Here is a 25,088-nt window from a genome sequence, read left to right as displayed (position 1 = left end):
CAGGCCTGGACGGCTGCTGGAATGGGGAAGGGCAAGGCAAGCCTGAGGAGTAGCTGAGCCAAGGAGGCATAGGCAGATGCTGGGCTGGACTGAGCTAGTTGAGGTAGGCCTGGGCTGATGCTGGGCTGGGTTGGGTTGGGTTGGTCAAAGCCAACCAGGGTGGTTGTTGGGCCAGGCAGGGCAGGAAGCTCCCTGGGTGGCCTAGTGGGCCAGGTTAGGCAACTGCTGGGCTGGGCTGGGAGACTGCTGAGCTTACCTGGATTGTGCTGGATTTGAATGGGAGAGTGCTGGGCTGGGTTTGGCTGGGAGGCTGCTAGGCTGGGCAGGGGAGAGCAGGCCTGGGCTGTTGCAGGGCTGGGCAAGCCTGTGCAGCTGCTGGGCCGGGCTGGGCAGGGAAGGGCTGATCAGGGAAGGGCAGCTGCTGGACAAGGCTACATGCAGGAGTTGGCACCAAAGTGAGTGACCCTGTTTTGCCCACCTGGGTTTTTCAATACAACCCACTTAAAAAAAAAAAAAAAAAACTATTTTTCCCACTGTACTGTTTTTTTTTTCCAATCTAATTTGTCTAAATTCAGTGTAATATAAACAGCTTCTTGAGTACATGGCTCGAACATTATTTCCATAAATGAATGTAAACATGGATAACTGTGCTTAAAGTTGGGGAAAACATATCTTAATACTGTAGTTTGAATTAAAGGTACATTTCCTCAGGCAGTTTTCTGGTGAAAAACTTTATATCCGGCACTAGCAAATTCTGTAACCCCAGGATTACCAGTAAGTTTGTTTTTGATAGATATAGTTTTTGCTTAGTAATGATTTGGGTAATTTTGTTGTATAATCAGTACTTAGGTTAGGACTCTGCCAGGTTGGGATTGTCTCTTACTACCAAATCTCAGTCATCTAAAGAAATTTATTATAAACATTGCTACTTTTTGAATATCAGTCTGTTCGATAGATTTGTTACCCCAAGGCTGTTATTACTGTTAAGATGATGTGTACATTCACTAACGGATGTGATTTGTCACTTGTAAGAAGAATGGGAAGTGTAAGTGTGGAAAATTACCAAAGAAAGTTGTAGCAGCAAATGAGTCCCTCCTACTACTGCAACATAGCAGCCCTTAAACAAGAAATGAGTCTTCCTACTGCTGTGTTGTGGCAGCAAAGGAAATGAGTCCTTTTCCTACTACTGTGTTACAGCAGCAAAGGAAATGAGTCCTCCTACTACTGTGTTGTAGCAGCAAAGGATATGAGTCCTTTTCCTACTACTGTTTAGTGTGCACTGATCTGTCAACTCATAAGGTGTGCCCTCATTTTTGAAAACATGTTTTACAGTGTAGAAGGCAGCCCAGGGGTAACAGACAAATAAGTCAAAACATGATCATCCCCCTCTATTCAACTCATTGTGTAAAATTATAATTTCTAATTGGGCTGGGTCCTCATAATTAGGTATGCAAACTTATTATTATTTTGTTTTATGGTACTTTCAAAAACCCACCTGTCCCTTTTTTTTTGTGAGGGAGGGGTATATTGTGACAAAACTGGAAAAAAAACCAGGGTGAGTTGGGCATTTTCAAATAAAGTTATTTTTTTTTTGCCAACCCTCGCTAGATGGCTTGCTGGACCGGACTAGGTGGCTACTGGAGCCAGGGTTGGGCTGCTGCTGGGCCGGGCTGGGTCAGATAAGGCAGGGCGGGGCTTGAGGTCTGCTGGGCCAGGGGTGGGCATAGAGGAGGGCAGGGCTTGGGCAGCTGCTGGGTCAGGGGTGGAGCCAAAGCAAGGCAGGGGCTGGGCAAAGCAGGGCAGGGCTGGGCGGGTACTGGACCAGGGTGGGCATAGCAGGGCAGGGCTCATGAGGCTGGCTGCTAGACAGGACATGGGCAGGTGACTGCTTGGGCCGGGTTAGGTAGCGGCAGGGCAGGGAAGGGACAGGGCTAGGCAGCCACTGGACTAAAGGCAACTACTGGTCCAGGCTTGGCAGGGCAGGGGACTGAGTGGTTGTTGGTTACTGGCCAGGGCCAGGCCTCCGAACGGTTGCAGAACTGGCAAGGCAAGGCAGGCTTCTCCTAAGCAGCTGCTGAATCAAGCAGGCCTGGGTGGATGCTAGGCTGGACTGGGCTGGCCAGGTAGACCTGGGTGGATGCTAGGCTGGACTGGCTGGCCAGGTAGGACCTGGGTGGATGCTAGGCTGGACTGGAGCTGGCCAGGTAGACCTGGGTTGATGCTGGGCTGGGTTGGGCTGATGCTGGGCTGGGTTGGGCTGATGCTGGGCTGGGTTGGGGCTGATGCTGGGCTGGGTTGGACATGAGCAGGGGCAGGCCTGGAAGATAAGATTGGACCAGGGGAAGGGCAGGTGGGCAGGGCTGGGTGACTACTAGACCATGTTAGGCGGCTGCTGGACAGGGGCTGGGATGGGGAGAGGCCACTGGGGTGGGTATGAATGGGAGGCCGCCAGGGTGGGTAAGTGAAATGGGGAGGCCGCCGGGGTGGGTATGAATGGGAGGCCACTGGGGTGGGTATGGAATGGGAGGTCGCCGGGGTGGGTAAGTATGGAATGGGAGAGCCGCTCGGGGTGGGTATGAATGGGAGGCCGCCGGGGTGGGTATTGAATGGGAGGACTGCTGGGATGGGTATGAATGGGAGGCTGCTGGGGTAGGTTCGAATGGGAGGCTGCTGGGGTAGGTTCGAATGGGAGGCTGCTAGGGTGGATATGAATGGGAGGCCGCCGGGGTGGGTATGAATGGGAGGCCGCCGGGGTGGGTATGAATGGGAGGCAGCGGGGGTGGGTATGAATGTGGGGCCGCGGGTGGGTATGAATGGGAGGCCGCCGGGGTGGGTATGAATGGGAGGCCGCCGGGGGTGGGTATGAATGGGAGGCGGCCGGGGTGGGTAGGAATGGGAGGCCGCCGGGGTGGGTATGAATGGGAGGCCGCCGGGGTGGGTATGAATGGGAGGCCGCGGGGGTGGGTATGAATGGGAGGCTGCTGGGGTGGGTATGAATGGGAGGCGGCTGGGGTGGGTAGGAATGGGAGGCCGCCGGGGTGGGTATGAATGGGAGGCTGCTGGGGTTGGTTTGAATGGGAGGCTGCTGGGGTAGGTTCGAATGGGAGGCTGCTGGGGTTGGTTCGAATGGGAGGCTGCTAGGGTGGGTATGAATGGGAGGCCGCCGGGGTGGGTATGAATGGGAGGCTGCTGGGGTGGGTATGAATGGGAGGCTGCTGGGATGGGTATGAATGGGAGGCTGCTAGGGTAGGTATGAATGGGAGGCTGCTAGGGTGGGTACGAATGGGAGGCTGCTAGGGTGGGTACGAATGGGAGGCTGCTAGGGTGGGTATGAATGGGAGGCTGCTAGGGTGGGTAAGGAATGGGAGGCCGCCGGGGTGGGTATGAATGGGAGGCCGCCGGGGTGGGTATGAATGGGAGGCTGCTAGGGTGGGTATGAATGGGAGGCTGCTGGGGTGGGTATGAATAGGAGGCTGCTGGGGTGGGTATGAATGGGAGGCTGCTGGGGTAGGTTCGAATGGGAGGCTGCTAGGGTGGGTATGAATGGGAGGCTGCTGGGGTGGGTTTGAATGGGAGGCTGCTGGGGTGGGTTTGAATGGGAGGCTGCTGGGGTGGGTTTGAATGGAAGGCTGCTGGGGTGGGTTGTTTTCAGCTGGGAGGCTGCTGGACTGGGCTGGCCTGTGCTATTCTGGGCTGGGAGGCTGCTGAGCTGTGCTGCTGGTCTTGGCTTGGCTGAGAGACTGTTAAGCTGGGCTGGGCTGGGAGACCATTAGGCTGGGCTGTGCTAGACAGCTCCTGGGCAGCAATGCGCTGGGCTGGGGGCTGTTGGTCCAGGCAGGGCAGGGCAGGGCTGGGTGGCTACTGGGCCAGGTTAGGCAGCTGGTGGACCAGGCTGGGCTGGGCTGGGAGGCTGCTTGGCTCGGTTGGATTTGGCTGCAAGACTATTGTTCTGGGCTGGGAGGCTGCTGGGCTGTGCTTGGCTGGGAGACTGCTGAGCTTGGCTTGGCGTGGCTTGGAGACTGCTGAGCAGGGCTGGGCTGGGCTGGGCTTAGCTTGGCTGGCAGGATGCTGAGCTGAGCTTGGTTTGACTGGGAGGCTGCTGAGCTGGGCTGGGCTGGGCTGGGCTGAGCTGGGAGGCTCCTAAGCTGAGCTTGGCTTGGCTGGGAGTCTGCTGAGCTGGGCTTAGCTTGGAGACTGCTGAGCAGTGCTGGGCTGAGTTTAGCTTGGCTGGGAGGCTGCTGAGCTGGGCTTGGCTTGGAGACTGTTGAGCAGGGCTGGGCTGAGTTTAGCTTGGCTGGAAGGCTGCTGAGCTGAGCTGGGCTTGACTTGGAGGCTGCTGAGCTGAGCTGGGCTTGACTGGGAGGCTGCTGAGCTGAGCTGAACTGGGCTGGGAGGCTGCTGAGCTGGGCTGGGCTGGGCTGAGCTTGGCTTGGCTGGGAGTCTGCTGGGCTGAACTGGGCTTCACTGGGAGGCTGCTTGGTTGGGCTGGGAAGCTGCTCTCTCTCTCTCTCTCTCTCTCCCTGGCCTAATTTCTACTGCATGCACATCCGGGATCATTCTCCGCGTTAGACTCCTGACCAGAAATTCGATACACTGTATGTGACAATCAAAGTCGTATTCCGTCTTTGGTGACTTGTAATAGCTCTGTCTTACCGATTTATTCTGCAGATTACACTTAAATACCCTCTTTTTGTTTACTGAAGTCATCTATATCGATATTTTGGCGATAAAAAAAAATCTAGTGAAAATAAATAGCAAAGTAGATGCTACAAAATAAATGGTACTCAAAATAGGGGGTAAAGGAATTAGATATACCCATCATTAAACACTTCACCACTAGAGTTGTTGCAACAATTGATAAATTTGTCTGGTGATTGCAATACCAAAATTCTAAAAAAGGATCATAGCAAAGAACTAACAAATGTTAAAAAAAAAAAATCATTACAAAAATATGCAAAGTAATAACTGGCATAGTCCAACATTTAATTACAAATATATAACTAAGTACAAAGAAACTAGGCACAAACAAGCATATCTAAACCCAAAAAAAACAGCATAAAACCCATCTAATCATAAGAGCGACACTTAGCACAGAAATTCTGAAAATTACCACATCCACGCACAAACACATCTAGGGCAGAACGAATAAACACACCTTAACAAAGAGATCTGAAACAAACAACCACGTTCACTCTACACACGAACACAAGTAAAAACAAACATCTAAATAAACACAAGCATATCTAAACACAAAACAGACACCAATGTAAGCACAAACCCCAACAACTACTTCAAAAGACTATTAGCTAAATGATCCACACAAAGAAGAGCTTTTAAAAAAATTCTACTGGAAAATGGTTGAGTAAAAAATTGATATTAAACCTGTGTGCTCACTCGTCCGTTGTCTAAGTCCTTCCCTCCTGTGATGGACATTCGAGCTTTGGTCTTCATTGCGTCGAACAGACTGAGCTAAAAAAAAAGAGTGAAAGGTTTAAGGTGAGTGGAAGGAGTAGAAGTACCTTATTTAATGGCGGGAGCGGCCATGAGATGAGTACATGTTAAGGGGTGAGACTATGACACTTCATATGTCTATGAATGTATATCCTCCCTCGCTCTCGCTCTGTGTGTGTGTGTGTGTGTGTGTGTGTGTGTGTGTGTGTGTGTGTGTGTGTGTGTGTGTGTGTGTGTGTGTGTGTGTGTCCTCCCAACTTTTTTTTTTTTCCAGGTAAAATGAAACTCTGCAATGTAAACCTCCGCCCCAGTTGGGTTTAAGGCAGAATGAGCTCAGTGAAAATCCAGATCTACTCCAGGGGGAAGGTCTGTAGAGCCCCCACATACCAAGCGTATACAGTGCAAGGATTTCTAGGTTTACACTCAACATGGGAAGGGTTACTGAAGTGGGTGGTGTGGGTGGAAAGTACTGCAGATGAAATGGTGTAAAGTCGATAGGTGGTGCAGGTGGATGGGTGGTGGTGCACGAGGGTGGGTGGTTATGCAGGTGGATGGGTGGTTATGCAGGTGGATGGGTGGTGGTGCAGGTGGATGGGTGGTGGTGCAGGTGGGTGGTGCAGGTGGGTGGTGTAGGTGGATGGGTGGTGATGCAGGTGGGTGGATGGTGGGTGGTAAAGGTGGGTGGATGGTGGGTGGTAAAGATGGGTGGATGGTGAGTGGTAAAGATGGATGGGCGGTGGTGAAGTTGATGGGCGGTGATGCAAGTGGATGGTGAGTGGTACAAGTGGGTGGGTGGTACAAGTCCGTGGGTGAGTGGGCAGGTGGGTACTGCAGGTGAGTGGCTGGTGCAAGCGTGTGGGTGGCTGAGTGGCTGGTGTAGCTGGTTGATGGGTGGTGCAAGTGGGTGGGTGGATGTTGCAGACTGTGCAGGTGGGTGGGGGGTGATGCAGGTTGTGCAGGTGAGTGAGTGGTGCTGATGGATGGTTGATGTACAGGTGGATGGAGGGTGATGCAGGTGGATGGTGGGTGGTGCAGGTGGATGGTGGGTGGTGCAGGTGGATGGTGGGTGGTGCAGGTGGATGATGGGTGTTGTAGGTGGATGGTGGGTGGTGCAGGTGGTGTACAGGTGGTGGGTGGTGCAGGTGATCGGGTGGTGCTTACGGGGTGGAGGGGTGGGTGGTGCAGATGGACGGGTGGTGCAGATGGATGGGTGGTGCTCACAGGGTGGAGGGGAGGGAGGAGGCACGGCGGTGGTCAAACGGGTGGGTGGTGAGGGTGGATAGGTGTTGTAGGCATCTGGGCTGTGCAGGTGGGTGGGTGGTGCTGGTGGACGGGTGGTGCTCACGGGGGGGAGGAGGGGTGGAGGCAGGGGGATGGTTAGACGGGAGGGTGGTGAAGGTGGATAGGTGGTGTAGGCATCTGGGTTGTGCAGGTGGGTGGGTGGTGGAAGTGGATGTGTGGCCCAGGTGGGTGGGTGTATCAGGTGGATGGTGGGTGCTGTAAATGGATGGGTGGTGGTGGTGAAGGTGGCTGGGTGATGGTGCAGGTGGATGGGTGGTGATGCAGGTGCAGGTGGTGGTGCGAGTGGATGGGTGATGCGAGTGGATGGGTGGGTAAGTATTGCCGGTCAGTGGAAGGGTGGGTGATGCAGGTGGTGGTGGGTGGATGATAAGCTGGTGCAGGTGGATGGTGCTGATGGGTCAGTGGGTGGTGGAGGTGGGTCGGAGGGTGGTGCAGGTGGTGGTGGGTGGATGATAGCTGGTGCAGGTGGATGGTGCTGATGGGTCAGTGGGTGGTGGAGGTGGGTCGGAGGGTGGTGCAGGTGGATGGGTGGTGGTGCAGGTGGTGAGGTGGGTGGGTGGTGAAGGTGGGTGGGTGGTGCAGGTGGATGGGTGGGTGGTGCAGGTGGATGGGTGGTGATGCAGGTGGATGGGTGGTGATGCAGGTGGATGGGTGGTGATACAGGTGGATGGTGGGTGGTGCAGGTGGGTGGGTAGTGCTGGTGGGTCGGTAGTGCTGGTGGGTCGGTAGTGCAGGCTGGTTGCTGGTGCAGGTGGGTGGATGTCTGGATTTATGAATGGGTGGTGCAAGTGGGTGGGTGGTTCATGCAGGAGGGTGGATGGTTCGTGCAGGAGGGTGGTGGGTGGTGCAGGTGGGTGGGTGGTGCAGGTGGGTAGGTGGTGAAGGTGGATGGATAGTGAGGGTTGATGGCGGGTGGTGCAGATGGATGGCGGGTGGTGCAGATGCATTGTGGATGCACAGGTGAATGGCTGGTGCAGGTGGGTGGGAATGGTGGGTGCAGGTGGATGGGTGGTGCTGGTAGATGGGTGGTGCTGGTAGATGGGTGGTGCAGGTGGATGGGTGGTTCTCGCGGGTGGGTGGTGGAGGCAGGTGGTTGGTCAGACAGGTGGGTGGTGTAAGTGGAAAGGTGGTGTAGGTGGATGGGGAATGCAGGTGGATGGGTGATGGAAGTGGATGGGTGATGGAGGTGGGTGTATGGTCCATGTGGGTGGGTGGATGGGTGGTGGTGCAGGTGGATGGATGGTGGTGTACGTGGATGGATGGTGGTGTACGTTGATGGGTGATACAGGCGGTTGGATGGTGCAGGCAGTTGGGTGGTGCAGGTGGATGGATGGTGCAGGTGGGTGGGTGGGTAAGTGGTGCAAGAAAGTGAGTGGGTGAGTGGTGCAAGAAGGTGGGTGAGTGAGAGGTGCAGGTGGGTGGATGGTGGTGTACGTGGATGGATGGTGGTGTACGTGGATGGATGGTGGTGTACGTTGATGGGTGATACAGGCGGTTGGATGGTGCAGGCAGTTGGGTGATGCAGGTGGATGGATGGTGCAGGTGGGTGGGTGGGTAAGTGGTGCAAGAACGTGAGTGAGTGAGTGGTGCAAGAACGTGAGTGAGTGAGTGGTGCAAGAAGGTGGGTGAGTGAGAGGTGCAGGTGGGTGGATGGTGCTGGTGGGTAGGTGGTGCTGGTGGGTTGGTGGTGCTGGTGTGTGGGTGGGTTGGTGGTGCTGGTGTGTGGGTGGGTAGGTGGTGCAGGTGTGTGGGTGGGTGGATGGTCCGGGTGGGTGGATGGTCCAGGTGGATGGTGGGTTGTGCACGTGGATGGGTGGTGTTGGCAAGTGGGTGGTGTTGGCAAGTGGGTGGTGCAGGCAGGGGGGGGGGAGGTGGATGGGTTGTGCAGGTGGATGGGTGGTGTACGTGGGTGGGTAGTGCAAATAGATGGCTGCTGCAGGTGGGTGGGTGGGTGGTAGAAGTAGGAGGATGGTGCAGGTCGGTGGGTGTGTGAGTGGTCCAGGAGGGTAGGTTGTGGGCAGTGTAGATGGGTGGGTGTGTGAGTGGTCCAGGTGGATGGTGGGTGGTGCAGGTAGATGGGTGGTGTAGGCAGGTGGGTGGGTGGGACAGGCAGGGTGGGCCATGTGGATGGGTGGTGTAGGTGGATGGGTTGTGGAGTTGAATGGGTGGTGTAGGTGGGTGGGTAGTGCATGCAGATTACTGATGCAGGAGGGTGGGTGGTGGAAGTGGGTAGGTGGTGCAAGTGGGTGGAAGGGTGGGTGATGCAGGTAGGTGGGTGGTGGACAGTGCAGGTGGGTGATGCAAGTGGGTAGGTGGTGAAAGTGGGTGAGTGGTGCAGGTGGATGCTGGGTGATGCAGGTGGATGCTGGGTGATGCAGGTGGATGGTGGGTAGTGCAGGTGGATGGGTGGTGGTGAAGGTAGATGATGGGTGGTGGTGAAGGTAGATGATGGGTGGTGGAGTGGGTAGGTGGGTGGGTAAGTGGACGGGTGGGTGGTGCAGGTGGGTTGGTGGTGCAGGTGGGTTGGTGGTGCAGGTGGGTGAGTGGTGCAGGTGGGGGGTGGGGGGTCCAGGTGGATGGCGGGTGGTCCAGGTGGATGGTGGGTGGTGCAGATGTATGGGTGGTGTAGGCAAGTGGGTGGTGCAGGTGATGGGGTGGTGCAGGCGGGCTGAGGGGTAGGTGGATGGGTGTGCTAGGGGGATGGGTGTGCTAGGTGGATGGGTTGTGCAGGTGGGTGGGTGGTGTACGTTGGTGGATGGTGCAAATTGATGGCTGTTGCAGATGGATGGGTGGCAGAAGTGGAAGGATGGTGCAGGTGGGTGGATGGTGCAGGTGGGTGGATGGTGCAGGTGGGTGGATGGTGCAGGTGGGTGGGTGGTGCAGGCAGATGGGTTGGCAGGTGGGTGGGACAGGCAAGTGGGTGGGACAGGCAGGTGGGTGGGGCATGTGGATGGGTGGTGTAGGTGAATGGGTGGTGTAGGTGAATGGGTTGTGCACTTGGATGCGTGGTGTAGGTAGACGGCTGATGCAGGTGAAAGTGGGTGGGTGGTGCAGGTGGGTGGAAATGGGTGGGTGGTGCAGGTGGGTGGAAGGGTGGGTAATGCAGGTGGGTGGGTGGTGGGCAATGCAAGTGGGTAATGCAGGTGGGTGGGTGGTGGGCAGTGCAGATGGGTGATGCAAGTGGGTGGATGGATAGCAAGTGGGTGGGTGGGTGGGTGGTGCAGGTGGGTGGGTGGGTGGCGCAGGTGGATGCTGGGTGGTGCAGGTGGATGGATGGAGGAAGTGAGTGGGTGGAGGAGGTGAGTGGGTGGGTGGTGGAGGTGGGTGGTGGAGGTGGGTGGGTGGTGGGTGAGTGGTGCAGGTAGATGGGTGATGCAGGTTGATGTGGGTGATGCAGGTTGATGTGGGTGGTGCAGGTGGATGGATGGTGCAGGTGGATGGGTGATGCAGGCGGGTGGGTAGGTTGTGTAGGTGGATGGGTGGTGTAGGGGGATAGGTTGTGGTGTAGGTGGGTGGGATGATGGATGGTGCAGGTGGGTGATGTTTTTCGGTGGGTAATGCAGATGTATGGGCGACGAAGGTGGGTGCGTGGTCCAGGTGGGTGGGTGAGTGAATGGTGCAGGTGGTTGGTGGATGGTGGGAGGTTTAGGTAGATGAGGTGGTGGTGCAGGAAGATGGATGGTGGTGCAGGAAGATGGATGGTGGTGCAGGAAAGATGGATGGGTGGTAGTGCAGTTGGATGGGTGGTGGTGCAGTTGGATGGGTGGTGGTGCAGTTGGATGGGTGGTGTAGGTGGGTGAGTAGTTCAGGTAGATGGCTGATGCACATGGGTGGGTGGTGAAAGTGGGTGGGTGGTGCAGGTTGACAGTGGGTGGTGCAGGTGGATGGTGGAACAGTGGGTGGTGGAGGTGGATGGTGGGTGGCACAAGTGGATGGTGGGTGGTGCAAGTGGATATGGGTGGTGCAGATGGATGGTGGATGGTGCATGGTGCATGTGGAGGTGGATGGTTCATGTGGAGGTGCTTGAGGTTGGGTGGTGTGGATGGATGGGTGGTGGTGGAAGTAGAGTCAATGGGTGGTGCAGGTGGATGGGTGGTGTAGGTGGATGGGTGGTGTAGGTGGATGGGTGGTGCAGGCAGGTGGGTGGGTGGTGGAAGGGGTTGGGTTGTGCAGGTGGGTTGCTGGATAGTGCAGGTGGGTGGGTGGGTGGGTAGCTTGTGCAAGTGGATGGGTGGGTGCTGGTGCAGGTGGATGGGTGGTGCAAGTGGGTGGGACGTGCAAGTGGATGGTAGGTGATGCAGGTAGATGGTGAGTGGTGCAAGTGGATGGTAAGTGGTGCAGGTGGATAGTGGGTGGTGCAGGTGGATAGTGGGTGACGCAAGTGGATAGTGGGTGATGCAAGTGGATGGTGGGTGGTGCAGGTGGATGGGTGATGGTGCAGGTGGATGGGTGATGGTGCAGGTGGATGGTGGGTGGGGCAGGTAGGTGGGTGGTGTAGGTGGATGAGTGTTGTAGGTGGATGAGTGTTGTAGGTGAGTGGTGTAGGTGGATGACTGGTATAGGTGGCCAGGTGGTTTGGGTGGATGGGTGTTGCAGATGGGTGGATGGTGCAGGTGGATGGGATGAAGGTGGATAGGTGGTGTAGGTGGATAAGTGGTGTAGGTGGACAGGTGTAGATGGATAGGTGGTGTAGATGGGAGGGTGGTGTAGGTGGATGGAGAGTGGTGTAGATGGATGGAGAGTGGTGTAGGTGGATGGAGAGGGTGTAGGTTGATGGAAGGGTGGTGCAGGTGGATGGAAGGGTGGTGCAGGTGGATGGAAGGGTGGTGCAGGTGGATTGGAGGGTGGTGTAGGTGGATTGGAGGGTGGTGTAGGGGAGATGGGGTGGGTGGTGTAGGTGGATGATGTGTGGTGTGGGTGGATGGGAGGGTGATGTTGGGAGATGGGAGGGTGGTGCAGGTGGATGGAAGGGTGATGTAGGTGGATTGGAGGGTGGTGTAGGTGGATTGGAGGGTGGTGTAGGTGGATGAAGTGTGGTGTGGCTGGATGGGAGGGTGGTGTAGGGGAGATGGGAGGGTGGTGTAGGTGGATGAAGAGTGGTGTGGGTGGATGGGAGGGTGATGTAGGGAAATGGGAGGGTGGTGTAGGTGGATGGAGAGTGGTGTGAGCGGATGGAAGGGTGCTGTAGGTGGATTGAAGGGTGCTCTAGGTGGACGGGAGGGTGGTGTTGGTGGATGGATGGGAGGGTGGTGTTCAAGGGATGGTGGGTGGCTTGGACGGATGGGTAGCATAGATGGGTAAGTGGCGTGGAATAGTGGGTGACGTAGGTGGGCAGATGGTGTAGATGGTTGGGTGGGGTAACTTATAAGCTGATGTGAATAAAGAGTACAGCATTATAAAAGAAACGGTAGGATGGCAATAGTACAAAAAATGGAAGATTATAATAACAGCCAGAGTTCTATACGGAGGGAAAAAAATGCATAAAGATAAATACCACCCTGGCCAGGCGTTAGGTAGAATGTGACCAGATAATATCCCTAACTACACCTGGACGGGGGGGAGGGGCTACAACCCCCCAAATTCTAAACCTACTGTTAACATGGCAAGGATTACTGGTGCGGGTGAGTGGTGTAATAAGAAGGTGGTGTAGGTGGGTTGGTAGTGTAAGTGGGTGGATAGTGTAGGTGGGTTGGTAGTGTAGGTGGGTTGGTAGTGTAAGTGGGTGGATAGTGTAGGTGGGTGGTGGTATGGTATAGGTGGGTAGGAGGGCGGTATAGGTGGGTGGGTGGTACAGGTGGGTGGGTGGTACAGGTGGATGGTATAGGTTGGTGGGTGGTGAAGGTGAGAGGGTGCTTTGGTTGAAAGGATGGTATAGTTGAAAGGGTGGTACAGGTGAGAGGGTGGTATAGGTGAGAGGATGGTATAGGTGAGAGGATGGTACAGGTGAGAGGGTGGTATAGATGAAATGGTGGTACAGGTGAGAGGATGGTATAGGTGAGAGGGTGGTATAGATGAAATGGTGGTACAGGTATATAATTTCTATTGGGTGGGTGATGATTTGAGTGTGAGGGTGAGTAGACTGGTGGGTGGAGCAGGTGACATTATGGTGTAACTAGTATCAGCTGAAGTGAGTAAAGAGGATACCATTATACTGTCATAAGATAAAGGGACAAAGGGAACATGAGGTATGTATTGGTGACAGTTGTCATGATGACTTACGATGATGATAGTTGTGGCGCAAATTATATAGAATATTTATCTAAGGAGAAATTTTGGACAGTATTATACATAACCTGATTCAGGGCACCCCCACCTGCAGGGTGAGGGGTGCCCTGGGATTTGTGGCACTGCCAATATGTAGTCGTAGTTATTAATCCAACGTCTTATCCTGGTTAGTATATATATATATATATATATATATATATATATATATATATATACACCCATTCAGAATGTCCCTCTTTTGTGGGAAGCCATTACAAGAAGCTTGGAAAGACTATTATTATATTCATTACTTTCAGTAAAACAACCACAGAAGCATTGAGGAAAAAAAATCCATACCGGTCCCTTATCAATTCACTTAGGTATCCACAACACTAAGGGACACAAAAGTTAACATACACTCGTGAACATTAGGTCCTAACTCTGTCTCCTTTCTTCAAAACTCATTTTTGTCCACATTAAATAAGTGAAAAACGCGTTTAATGTTCCTCTGCTGCTTATTAAGATAAACTGTCAGTCTCCCGTAATTCACAGTCCCAGTTGTAAATTTTTTAATACTCTGGAACATATGACTAATTATATATGAGTGACTATAGCCCTATTATTAAAACATGCAGGGAGAAGGGTATGGAAAAGTCCTCATTGTACTATAACATTTTCTAAGCAACTGGCAAAGACAGAACTTGCATGACTTCTTAATATCATTATATGACTGCATTACATAATATGAAATGCAGGCTAATCCAGGGTTGGGGCTTTCAGAGAGGCTGCCGTAGTCCAAGGCATTTATGGAGCATATGACCAGCATACTCCCCTGTTACATTACATGATTGAAAAGCCTTCTGTCATGACGGTCACTCTGGCTGTAATGGCCTAACTAACCTTAAAAATCATAAGCATCCCATAACTGACTCTCATATACTGTATTTGGGCTATGGATACACTCTCACCCACTCAGTTTCACAATTAGCTAAAACTCATTACCTTTACTTACCTTGGCTCGGCTGGCGTCCATTTTCGATTTGTAGCAGAATTCAGTGATGGCCACGACCATTGACAATACCAGGCCTCCAGTCAGGATGTAGAAGATGCCTGCTATTTTGCTCAGAGTCAGGGCGCTAACGTGGGTATTCTGTGATAAAGAGAGCGGGCAGTGAAGAGAGAGAGAGGGAAGGTGTGTGTGTGTACAAAGGAAAACAATACACCTAACGGTACTTTCGAGGCATTTTTGTCACAACGAAGATTATAACTGTGGTAATTATGGTAATATTATGAACTGATGATTAAAAATAAAGTGAGAAGCTGCCCCCACTCAGAAATTCCTCCAGCCGAAACCAATAAGCAAGACAGAGAGAAGGATCATCATGAAGCATAGAACAAACACGTTCGTCATCATGTGACCTGCACTACACCAGGAAAACATCGAATGGCGGGTAAAGAAATTGGAGTTGTGAGCAAAAGAGAGTGTGCGAGGGATTGGAAATTAGATGGGCAATAGAGCTGAGGCAGGTAAAGTATAGCCTGTGGAAATGGATGTTGTAGAATTAGTGGTACTGCTGCAATGAAATTAGATTTTAAAATACAATATCCTCCAAGCAAGATTGTTAGAGGGGTATGGAAATGGGTGCAGTAAGCAAGGGACTGGAAAAGAGGATCTAGAAATTTGGTGGACAAAGCAAGATTACATTAACTTTTCTTAAATTCTTATTCTGCTTCCAACAAGATCCGATATATTAGTTTCTCTGATAGTGTTTTCCAGAGCACTTGACAGCTTTACACACGTTACTGTACGCAAACATGACCCACAGTCAGTCAGGGATACTGGGAAGAAGGCTACCTGACTATCAGTTTTATGAGGATGACAGGGACGACATTTCTTGGTAAGCCACAATCTTTCCCTGGAATACGACTAGGGGAATACTTGGACACATTAAGGGAAAAAATCAACAACAACAACATGAAGGGAATACTTAAGACACATTTGAAGAAAAAACTACCACCACAGAACTACAATCTGAAGTGAGACTCAACTTGCCTGACAAATCTTCTCTATTACAACAACAATGACCTTTGTAACCATATTAGAGTCGAACAAATACTGATACAACCAATTTTCATATTTAAATCCTTCCACCTCAGGGAGTACTTTATCGTCTTGTCTTTGCTCCCTCGAGAGTACTTCATTCACCCTAAGAAAAGACCTCTCGTGCTGAACAGGTTAATGTCTTCTGTATCTAACTCCTTCAGTTCTAAAGCTCTATCCTTAGCTGAATAAAATATTGAAGATTGCAAGAACAATGAAAAAATGTCCTTGGAATAGGCGGCTAAATATAACGCTGCAGGAACAATATGAAGGATATGTTGAAAATACTATAATCTACAACAGCAGCAGCTACAGTCTTACTACTTCACCACTATTATGTATTATTACTGTACTCTTGCTACATCCACACAACTTTACCCCTTCAATTAAATGACGCATTTTTCTTTATTCTTGCGACCACCAGATTTTATGTAGATGTCCAACTGGAGGCAGAAAATATAGCCTTCACTAACCCCTTCACTACTACTGGTCTTTCCAGTCTTTCCTAAGGGAGAAGAAATTGCCTAAAGAGAGCAAGAATATAAGAAAGTCATCATGGTATCTACTGGTTAACCTATCCCAGTGAAGGGGTCAGAAACTATATTCATTAATGATCTTCAGTATAAAAAGTACCATAACTAAACTAGAAAGCACTCAGAAGGTAAATACCTCCAGGATCCGGATCCGCCCCGAAACTGAATCGATTCTTTCTTGGCCTATGGTCCAACCTTCCACAAAATATAATTGAAATTCATTGAGAAATTCATTGAGAACTACTTGAGATGTCATGTGGATAAACAAACAAAAAATTCATGGATCCTGATGATGATCCGGATCATCACCAAAATCTAATGGATTGCTCCTTGGGGCATACGCTACCCCTCCAAAACTTTCAGCAAAAACCGTTAATTACTTTTTGGGTGATCCTGCTAACAGTCAGACCAACGCCGACAAAAACATAATCTTCTTGGTGAAGGGCATAAAAGCTGCTGGTGGTAGCGTGAATATAATGAAAAATAGGTCTTTCACACACACACACACACACACACACCACACACACACACACACATATATATATATATATATATATATATATATATATATTGGGGGAGGCGGTGGCTCAATCGGTAGAGAGTTGGCCTGCAGTCCTAACGGACCCGGGTTCAAATCCCGCTGGTGCAGGGAACAGTTTAAGGATTTGAATTTCATAAAATCAGACTTTACTCTTCTACCAGAAGACCCGCCGACATGTAAAAATACCCCCGCTAATACCAATACACCAGTCCTCATACAGGACTAGCATGTATTCAGTATGGAAGGTGGGTGTTAGCGCCGAAGTAGTGACATGTAGAGGTGTGCGGTACGTAGGAGGACTACTGGGCCTTGAAAGCAGGCTGTGAAGCCGATGCCCAGAGTCGGTCACATAAAAAAATATATATATATATGTATATATATACAGGATATATAGATGGATGTATATATATATATATATATATATATATATATATATATATATATCTATATATATATATATATATATTGTTACGGAACTGAGAAAACTGTCCCGCAATGTTCCAGGTTGAAAACAAAAGAGTTTGGTAAAATTACAAATTAAAGTTTAATGCTCAAACTAACAACTAAACATTCAGGACTCATAAGGATAATGTAATGGCAAAAAAACAGGTTAAATATATGGTTAACTGCAATAGCCTTTATTAACACGAAATTAGCAAGAGTAAATTTATCTAAGTCAGCCCTGATAAAAATGAGAAAACCGGATAATGCTCAGTTAATGCAAGATATATTATTACAGATACAAAATATTATTACTACTGGCTGACAGTAAAAACCTTAGACTAATCACAAAAACCTCACCAGGCCCACGAATTAACACCCCATGCTACACAGTACAAGAAAAAATGCAACAAGACTCATACACAAATCACACAGCTGCCAGATGGTTGGAGACTTCCTGAGCACTCACAATAATAACAACTGTACAGGGGAAGGACAGAGATGTGAACAAAATGAGGAGTAGAACTAAGTGGCAATTAATGCAGAGACAGCTCATTATATAGGGGCCGGCAGAGCTTGATACAACTTGTAAGAGGGACGCGCAAATGAAGCCATAGGGGACAAAGAGTTGACACTCCTGCTCTGAACAGAAAGAACGACTTACTCTACTATAAGGGAGGAGGGGGGGAGTGAGGTAGAACACGCACTATGGAAGCCACGAGGCGAATCGTTATCAAACATGCACCATACTGTACGTTAGAATTATACGAAGGATGATGAAATCATAGGCTATGTAACAGTATATATATGTATACATATGTATATACATGTATACATATGTATATACAGTATATGTATATATATATATATATATATATATATATATATATATATTGTTACGGAACAGAGAAAGATAACGTACACTTTAAGTGAGAATACGAAGAGTCACTACTGTCCCGTAAAGTTCCAGGTTCAAAACAAAAGAGTTAGGTAAAATTACAAGTTAAAGTTTAATGCACAAACTAACAACAAAACATTCAGAACTCATAAGGATAATGTAATGGCAAATAAACAGGTTAAATATATGGTTAACTGCAATAGCCTCTATTAACACGAAATTAGCAAGAATAAATTTATCTAAGTCAGCCCTGATAAAATGAGATACCAGATAATACTCAGTGAATGCCAGATAAATAATTACAGATACAAACTATTATCAAAAATGACTGACAAAGAACCCCACACGAATCACAAAAACTTCACTAGGCCTACAAATTAAACTTATGCTATACAGTACAAGAAAAAATGCAACAACAGTTATACTCAAATTACACACAGCTGCTAGATGGTTGGAGATTTCTTGAGCACTCACAATAATAATATCTGTACAGGGGAGGACAGAGATGTGAACAAAATGAGGAGCAGATCTAAGTGGCAATGATGCAGAGACTGAGCTCAATATATAGGGGCCGGCAGAGCCTGATACAACTTGTAAGAGGACGCGCAAATGAAAGCCATGGGGACATAGAGTTCACAATCCCGCTCTGGACAACAGAGAGAACGACTTACTCTACTATAACGGTAGAAGGGGGGGACTGAGGCAGAACACGCTCGTGATCAAACATGCAGCATACTGTGCGTTAAAATTACACAAAGGATGATGAAATCATAGGCTATGTAACACCTCCCCACAAAGAAAAAAGAAATTTACAAAGGAAATTTCTTATTACTCTAAAACAATCTGTCTAAAGTCTAGATAAGCAATCTGCAATAACATTTTCTTTCCCCTTGACATGTTGTATGTCTAATGAATACTCCTGAAGAAGTAGACTCCATCTTGTCAATCTCTGATTTTTATCTTTAAACTTACTAAGGAATTTCAGTGGGTTATGATCGGTATAAATGACTATGGGGTCAAAACCAGAACACAAATAAAATGAAAAATGCTGTAAACCCAAAATCAAGGCCAAAAGCTCTTTCTCAATAGTTGAGTAGTTCTTTTGAGGTGGAGTGAACTTCTTACTGTAATAAGATACAGGATGTTCAATACCCTGATCATCCTCTTGCAGCAAAACAGCCCCAGCTCCTGTATCACTTGCATCAACAGCCATCTTAAAAGGCTTAGCAAAATTTGGAGTAGCGAGCACTGGCTGACTTAATAGAATAGCTTTAAGTTTGTTGAAAGAGGATTCACAGTTATCGGTCCAGACAAATTCAACTCCCTTTTTCAGTAGGTCTGTAAGTGGTGATACAAGAATAGAAAAGTTAAGAACAAATCTCCTGTAATAACCTACCATTCCCAAAAATCTTTGTAGCTCTTTCCTACTTTTAGGTCTGGGAAGATCACTTATAACCTGAACCTTAGCTCCTGGTGGTGCAACATGTCCATCACCAATTACATACCCAAGGTACTGAACTTTAGCTTGACCAAACTCACACTTTGATAAATTAGCTACAAGATTAGCATGAACTAAACGGTCAAGAAATTTACTGACATGGCATAGGTGATCTTTCCAGTTGTCACTGAAGATTAATACATCATCAATATAAACAACACACCTGCCAAACCCTCTGTTACAACATTCATGAGCTTCTGAAATGTGGCTGGTGCATTCTTCATACCATACGGCATTACTGAACATGCAAAAGCCTTTCCTAATGTTACAAAACATGAGATCTCCCTTGCACGTTCAGTCATAGGTACTTGCCAGTATCCCTTTAACAAATCAAACTTACTTATGTACCTAGCCTTTCCGATCTTGTCTATGCAATCTTCCACACGAGGGAGAGGGTAAGTGTCTGTTTTGGTTATCTGATTAACACGTCTGTAGTCGATGCAAAGCCTCTGTGACCCACCTGGCTTAGGGACTAGAGTGACAGGGAGAACTCCACTCGCTCTGACAGGGCTCAATCATCTTGTGGTCCAACAGGTAGCCAAGCTCCTTCTGGATGAGAGGAACTTTCACTGGGTTCACACGGTAAGGAGGCAATTTAATTGGCTTTGCGTCTCCAACATCGACATCATGCATCAACACAGTGGTTCTTCCTGGAGTGGCACGGAACACTTGCGGGTACTCCTGCAGTAATGCCGAAAACTCCTGCCTTTCCTTGGGTGGTAGATGAGAAAGCTTAGTCTGGAGATCATTCATGATATCAGGATTCTTCCCCAAACTATCACTCAGGCTCATACTGCATGGAGAGCTTCACTTGCAGACTCGGGTGGAACAGCTACAGTGCAGACTGGATTATTTTCGTCCCGCCTGTGATATAACTTTAGCATGTTGATGTGACATAGTTGCTTGCTCTTTCTACGATCTGGTGTGGCGATGACATAGCTGACATCACTGAGTTTCTTCTCCCACGAAATAAGGGCCACTAAACTTGGCTTGAAGAGGTTGCCCATGAACTGGTAGCAGAATCAAAACCTGATCTCCTGGCTGAAAGTGGCGTAACCTGGACTTCTTATCATACCAAGTCTTCATCTTCTCCTGAGCAGCTCCTAAATTCTCTCTCGCCAGCTGTAAAGCAGTGGACAGCCGTTCTTTGAAATTCATCACATACTCCAGCAGGTTGACGTCATCTTCCTCCGACAGCCAGCATTCCTTGAGTAACTTAAGGGGTCCTCTTACTTCATGGCCAAACAGTAGTTCAAAAGGTGAGAAGCCCAGTGATTCATTTGGAGATTCTCTTGCAGCAAACACAACGAATGGAAGACCTTTATCCCAGTCTTTCTGATGTTCCAAACAGTATTTCTTGAGCATCGATTTGAGTGTTTGATGATATCTCTCCAACGCTCCTTGGGTCTGGGGATGGTAAGCTGAAGACGTGATCTGGGAGATGCCCAACTCTTTCAGAGACTGCTTGAAAACATTTGACATGAAATTACTTCCTCGGTCTGACTGTACCCCCTTGGGCAGACCAAACTTTGTGAAGAACCCTAGCATTTCCTTAACCACGTTCTTTGCTGAGATGTTTCTAAGTGGAATGGCTTCAGGATAGCGAGTAGCCATATCTATCATGGTCAACACATAAGAAAATCCTGAAGAAGTCTTAGGAAGAGGGCCCACAATATCCACCAACACACGGGTGAAAGGCGCCTCAAAAGGAGGAATGGGAACTAGAGGTGCAACCTTTTCGGTCTGATTACACTTTCCCACAACTTGACAGGTGTGACAAGACTTACAATACCAGGAAACATCCCTGAAGATACCTGGCCAGTAGAAGTGTTTCAAAATGCGTGCCACAGTCTTCCTCACTCCAAGGTGTCCTGCCAAACTGGAATCATGAGCCACTCGAATGATATCCTGCCTACAAACACGAGGGATGACAACTTGATGTACAACCTCCCATTCACAGTCGGCTGATGCTGTTGGGGGTCTCCACTTCCTCATAAGTACTCCTGACTTTACATAATAACAAGTAGAAGCACCAGCTGACTCTTCCTCACTGCAAGCAGAGTTAGCTAGACCTTTCAACTCAGGGTCAGCAACCTGCAACTCAACCAACTCTTGACGAGACAAATTATCAACACTACGGGGTACTGCCTCATCTGGTGAGTGGTCCAAATTAGCAAGAAAAGTGTCAGCTAGGATAACATCATCATCATCATTATCCTCTAAATCACCAGTAACTTTAGACTTAGCCCTAGTGACAGCACATGCAGGGAACACATCAGGGACATCACAATCCTGGGACGCAGCCACTGGCTCACTAGACAACTGAGGAGCTGGACACACTTGACTTCCACCAATATCATTTCCAAGTAAGAAAGTTACACCTGACATTGGGAGTGTCTCAACCAACCCAACCATAACGGAACCATTAACAAAACCAGACTCTAAATTCACTCTGCACAGAGGGACAGAGAAGTAATTATTCCCTACACCTTGTAAGATTACAGTTTCATCAGAGGAATTAACATTAGAGCCTAGAACACTGGTCAGCATAAGGGATTGGCAAGCACCTGTATCACGATATATTTTAACTGATTTCCTGTCATTACTGTCCAGAGGACTGACAAAACCATCAGACAGGAAATTAGCACATGAACTCTTGAGAGTGTCACCCACGTTACTGCTCAAAAGAGGAGCTCCATCATGAGAATTTAAGTTACCCCTCAAAGCAGGTTCAGTTAACTCAGTTAAAGCATTCTGGGAACTCTCAAGAGTGGACACTAGACCAATTGACTGAATATTTAAAGACTCCTTTTTGTTCACATCACGCTGTCTCCTGAAACATCTCTCCGTAGTATGACCAAGCTTACTACAATAAGTACATTTACTATTCTGAAATCTAGAGGTGAAGCTGGTATTTACTTCCTGAGAAACATCATCCTTATTCTCTTTCCTGTTACCTGTACTCTGAGTAGAGGCAACGTACTGACTCTCAGCTTTCCTTTTTCCTCTAAAATATCTCTTGTGAGTGAGAACATACTCATCAGCTAAAACTGCAGCATCAGACAAATTATCTATTCTTTTCTCATCAAGATATAGGCTTACATCTTTACTAATACACCTTTTGAAATCCTCCAGCAAAATCATCTGCTTAAATTTGTCAAAATCAGAATCCACATTCTTAGAATTTAACCACTGCTCCAACAAATCTTCTTTGATTTTTGCATACTCAACATGGGATTGCTTATCTTGCTTGTAAGTTGTCCTAAATTTTACTCTATAGGCTTCAGGAACAAGCTCATAGGCCTTAAGAATCAGGCTCTTAACTACATCATAATTATCAAATTGATCCTGAGGCAAAGATGCATAAGTTACTTGAGCTTTACCGGTGAGAACAGTTTGAAGGAGTACTGGCCAATACTCCTTAGGCCAATTAAAACCTGTAGCTACCCTCTCAAACAACTGAAAATACTTTGTTAAATCAGATTCATTAAAAGGAGGGACAAGTTTAACATTTTTAGCCACATCAAAATCATCAGAGCTAGATGATCCAGTTCCACCTTGTTTCATGCGATACTCATGGTCTGCCTGAATCCTAGCAATTTCAACTTGTGCCTCAACCTCCCTAGCACGGGCCTCCTGCAGGGCTAGCTGTAACTTAGCTAATTCAATCTGCGTTTGCTCATTTGGAGGAGTTACATTAAACAAGCTTTCATTAATAATGGCAACAATTTGATCTTTTAGACTGATGAGAGCGAACAACAAATCCCAATTGTTGAGCAACAATCTTAAGTTCATTCTTTGTTCTGTTTTCTATATCACACACTGTTTGCACATTTGACAAAAAATCTTTGGCTTCATCAAGTGTAGAAATAGTAGCCATCATGAATATATCACAGTCACAAAATATCAAACAATATCCTTATGATAATATCCTGAATATCCTGATATGAGGTCGCCAAATTTATGTTACGGAACAGAGAAAGATAATGTACACTTTAAGTGAGAATACGAAGAGTCACTACTGTCCCGTAAAGTTCCAGGTTCAAAACAAAAGAGTTAGGTAAAATTACAAGTTAAAGTTTAATGCACAAACTAACAACAAAACATTCAGAACTCATAAGGATAATGTAATGGCAAATAAACAGGTTAAATATATGGTTAACTGCAATAGCCTCTATTAACACGAAATTAGCAAAGAAATAAATTTATCTAAGTCAGCCCTGATAAAATGAGATACCAGATAATACTCTAGTGAATGCCAGATAAATAATTACAGATACAAACTATTATCAAAAATGACTGACAAAGAACCCCACACGAATCACAAAAACTTCACTAGGCCTACAAATTAAACTTATGCTATACAGTACAAGAAAAATGCAACAACAGTTATACTCAAATTACACACAGCTGCTAGATGGTTGGAGATTTCTTGAGCACTCACAATAATAATAACTGTAAAGCTCAGGACAGAGATGTGAACAAAAAGAGGAGCAGATCTAAGTGGCAATTATCAAGAGACTGAGCTCAATATATAGGGGCCGGCAGAGCCTGATACAACTTGTAAGAGGACGCGCAAATGAAAGCCATGGGGACATAGAGTTCACAATCCCGCTCTGGACAACAGAGAGAACGACTTACTCTACTATAACGGTAGAAGGGGGGGACTGAGGCAGAACACGCTCGTGATCAAACATGCAGCATACTGTGCGTTAAAATTACACAAAGGATGATGAAATCATAGGCTATGTAACACCTCCCCACAAAGAAAAAAGAAATTTACAAAGGAAATTTCTTATTACTCTAAAACAATCTGTCTAAAGTCTAGATAAGCAATCTGCAATAACATTTTCTTTCCCCTTGACATGTTGTATGTCTAATGAATACTCCTGAAGAAGTAGACTCCATCTTGTCAATCTCTGATTTTTATCTTTAATCTTTCTTAGGAATTTCAGTGGGTTATGATCGGTATAAATGACTATGGGGTCAAAACCAGAACACAAATAAAATGAAAAATGCTGTAAACCCAAAATCAAGGCCAAAAGCTCTTTCTCAATAGTTGAGTAGTTCTTTTGAGGTGGAGTGAACTTCTTACTGTAATAAGATACAGGATGTTCAATACCCTGATCATCCTCTTGCAGCAAAACAGCCCCAGCTCCTGTATCACTTGCATCAACAGCCATCTTAAAAGGCTTAGCAAAATTTGGAGTAGCGAGCACTGGCTGACTTAATAGAATAGCTTTAAGTTTGTTGAAAGAGGATTCACAGTTATCGGTCCAGACAAATTCAACTCCCTTTTTCAGTAGGTCTGTAAGTGGTGATACAAGAATAGAAAAGTTAAGAACAAATCTCCTGTAATAACCTACCATTCCCAAAAATCTTTGTAGCTCTTTCCTACTTTTAGGTCTGGGGAAGATCACTTATAACCTGAACCTTAGCTCCTGGTGGTGCAACATGTCCATCACCAATTACATACCCAAGGTACTGAACTTTAGCTTGACCAAACTCACACTTTGATAAATTAGCTACAAGATTAGCATGAACTAAACGGTCAAGAAATTTACTGACATGGCATAGGTGATCTTTCCAGTTGTCACTGAAGATTAATACATCATCAATATAAACAACACACCCTGCCAAACCCTCTGTTACAACATTCATGAGCTTCTGAAATGTGGCTGGTGCATTCTTCATACCATACGGCATTACTGAACATGCAAAAGCCTTTCCTAATGTTACAAAACATGAGATCTCCCTAGCACGTTCAGTCATAGGTACTTGCCAGTATCCCTTTAACAAATCAAACTTACTTATGTACCTAGCCTTTCCGATCTTGTCTATGCAATCTTCCACACGAGGGAGAGGGTAAGTGTCTGTTTTGGTTATCTGATTAACACGTCTGTAGTCGATGCAAAGCCTCTGTGACCCACCTGGCTTAGGGACTAGAGTGACAGGAGAACTCCACTCGCTCTGACAGGGCTCAATCATCTTGTGGTCCAACAGGTAGCCAAGCTCCTTCTGGATGAGAGGAACTTTCACTGGGTTCACACGGTAAGGAGGCAATTTAATTGGCTTTGCGTCTCCAACATCGACATCATGCATCAACACAGTGGTTCTTC

The 25,088-nt window shown here is 47.8% G+C and overlaps 1 pseudogene; it reads right to left on the bottom strand.

Annotated features, from left to right (window-relative positions):
* Window positions 1-3,941: 3,941 nt before the first annotated feature.
* Window positions 3,942-25,088, bottom strand: part of LOC145410360 (glutamate receptor 4-like) — a 104,419-nt pseudogene continuing 83,272 nt past the window's right edge.

This window comes from Coenobita brevimanus, chromosome 1, assembly GCF_032717465.1.
Source record: "Coenobita brevimanus isolate Jiangsu-jjx chromosome 1, ASM3271746v2, whole genome shotgun sequence".
NCBI classification, from domain to species: domain Eukaryota; kingdom Metazoa; phylum Arthropoda; class Malacostraca; order Decapoda; family Coenobitidae; genus Coenobita; species Coenobita brevimanus.
The sequence above is the reverse complement of the archived record's forward strand: the minus strand, read 5'-3'. Positions and strand labels throughout refer to the sequence as shown.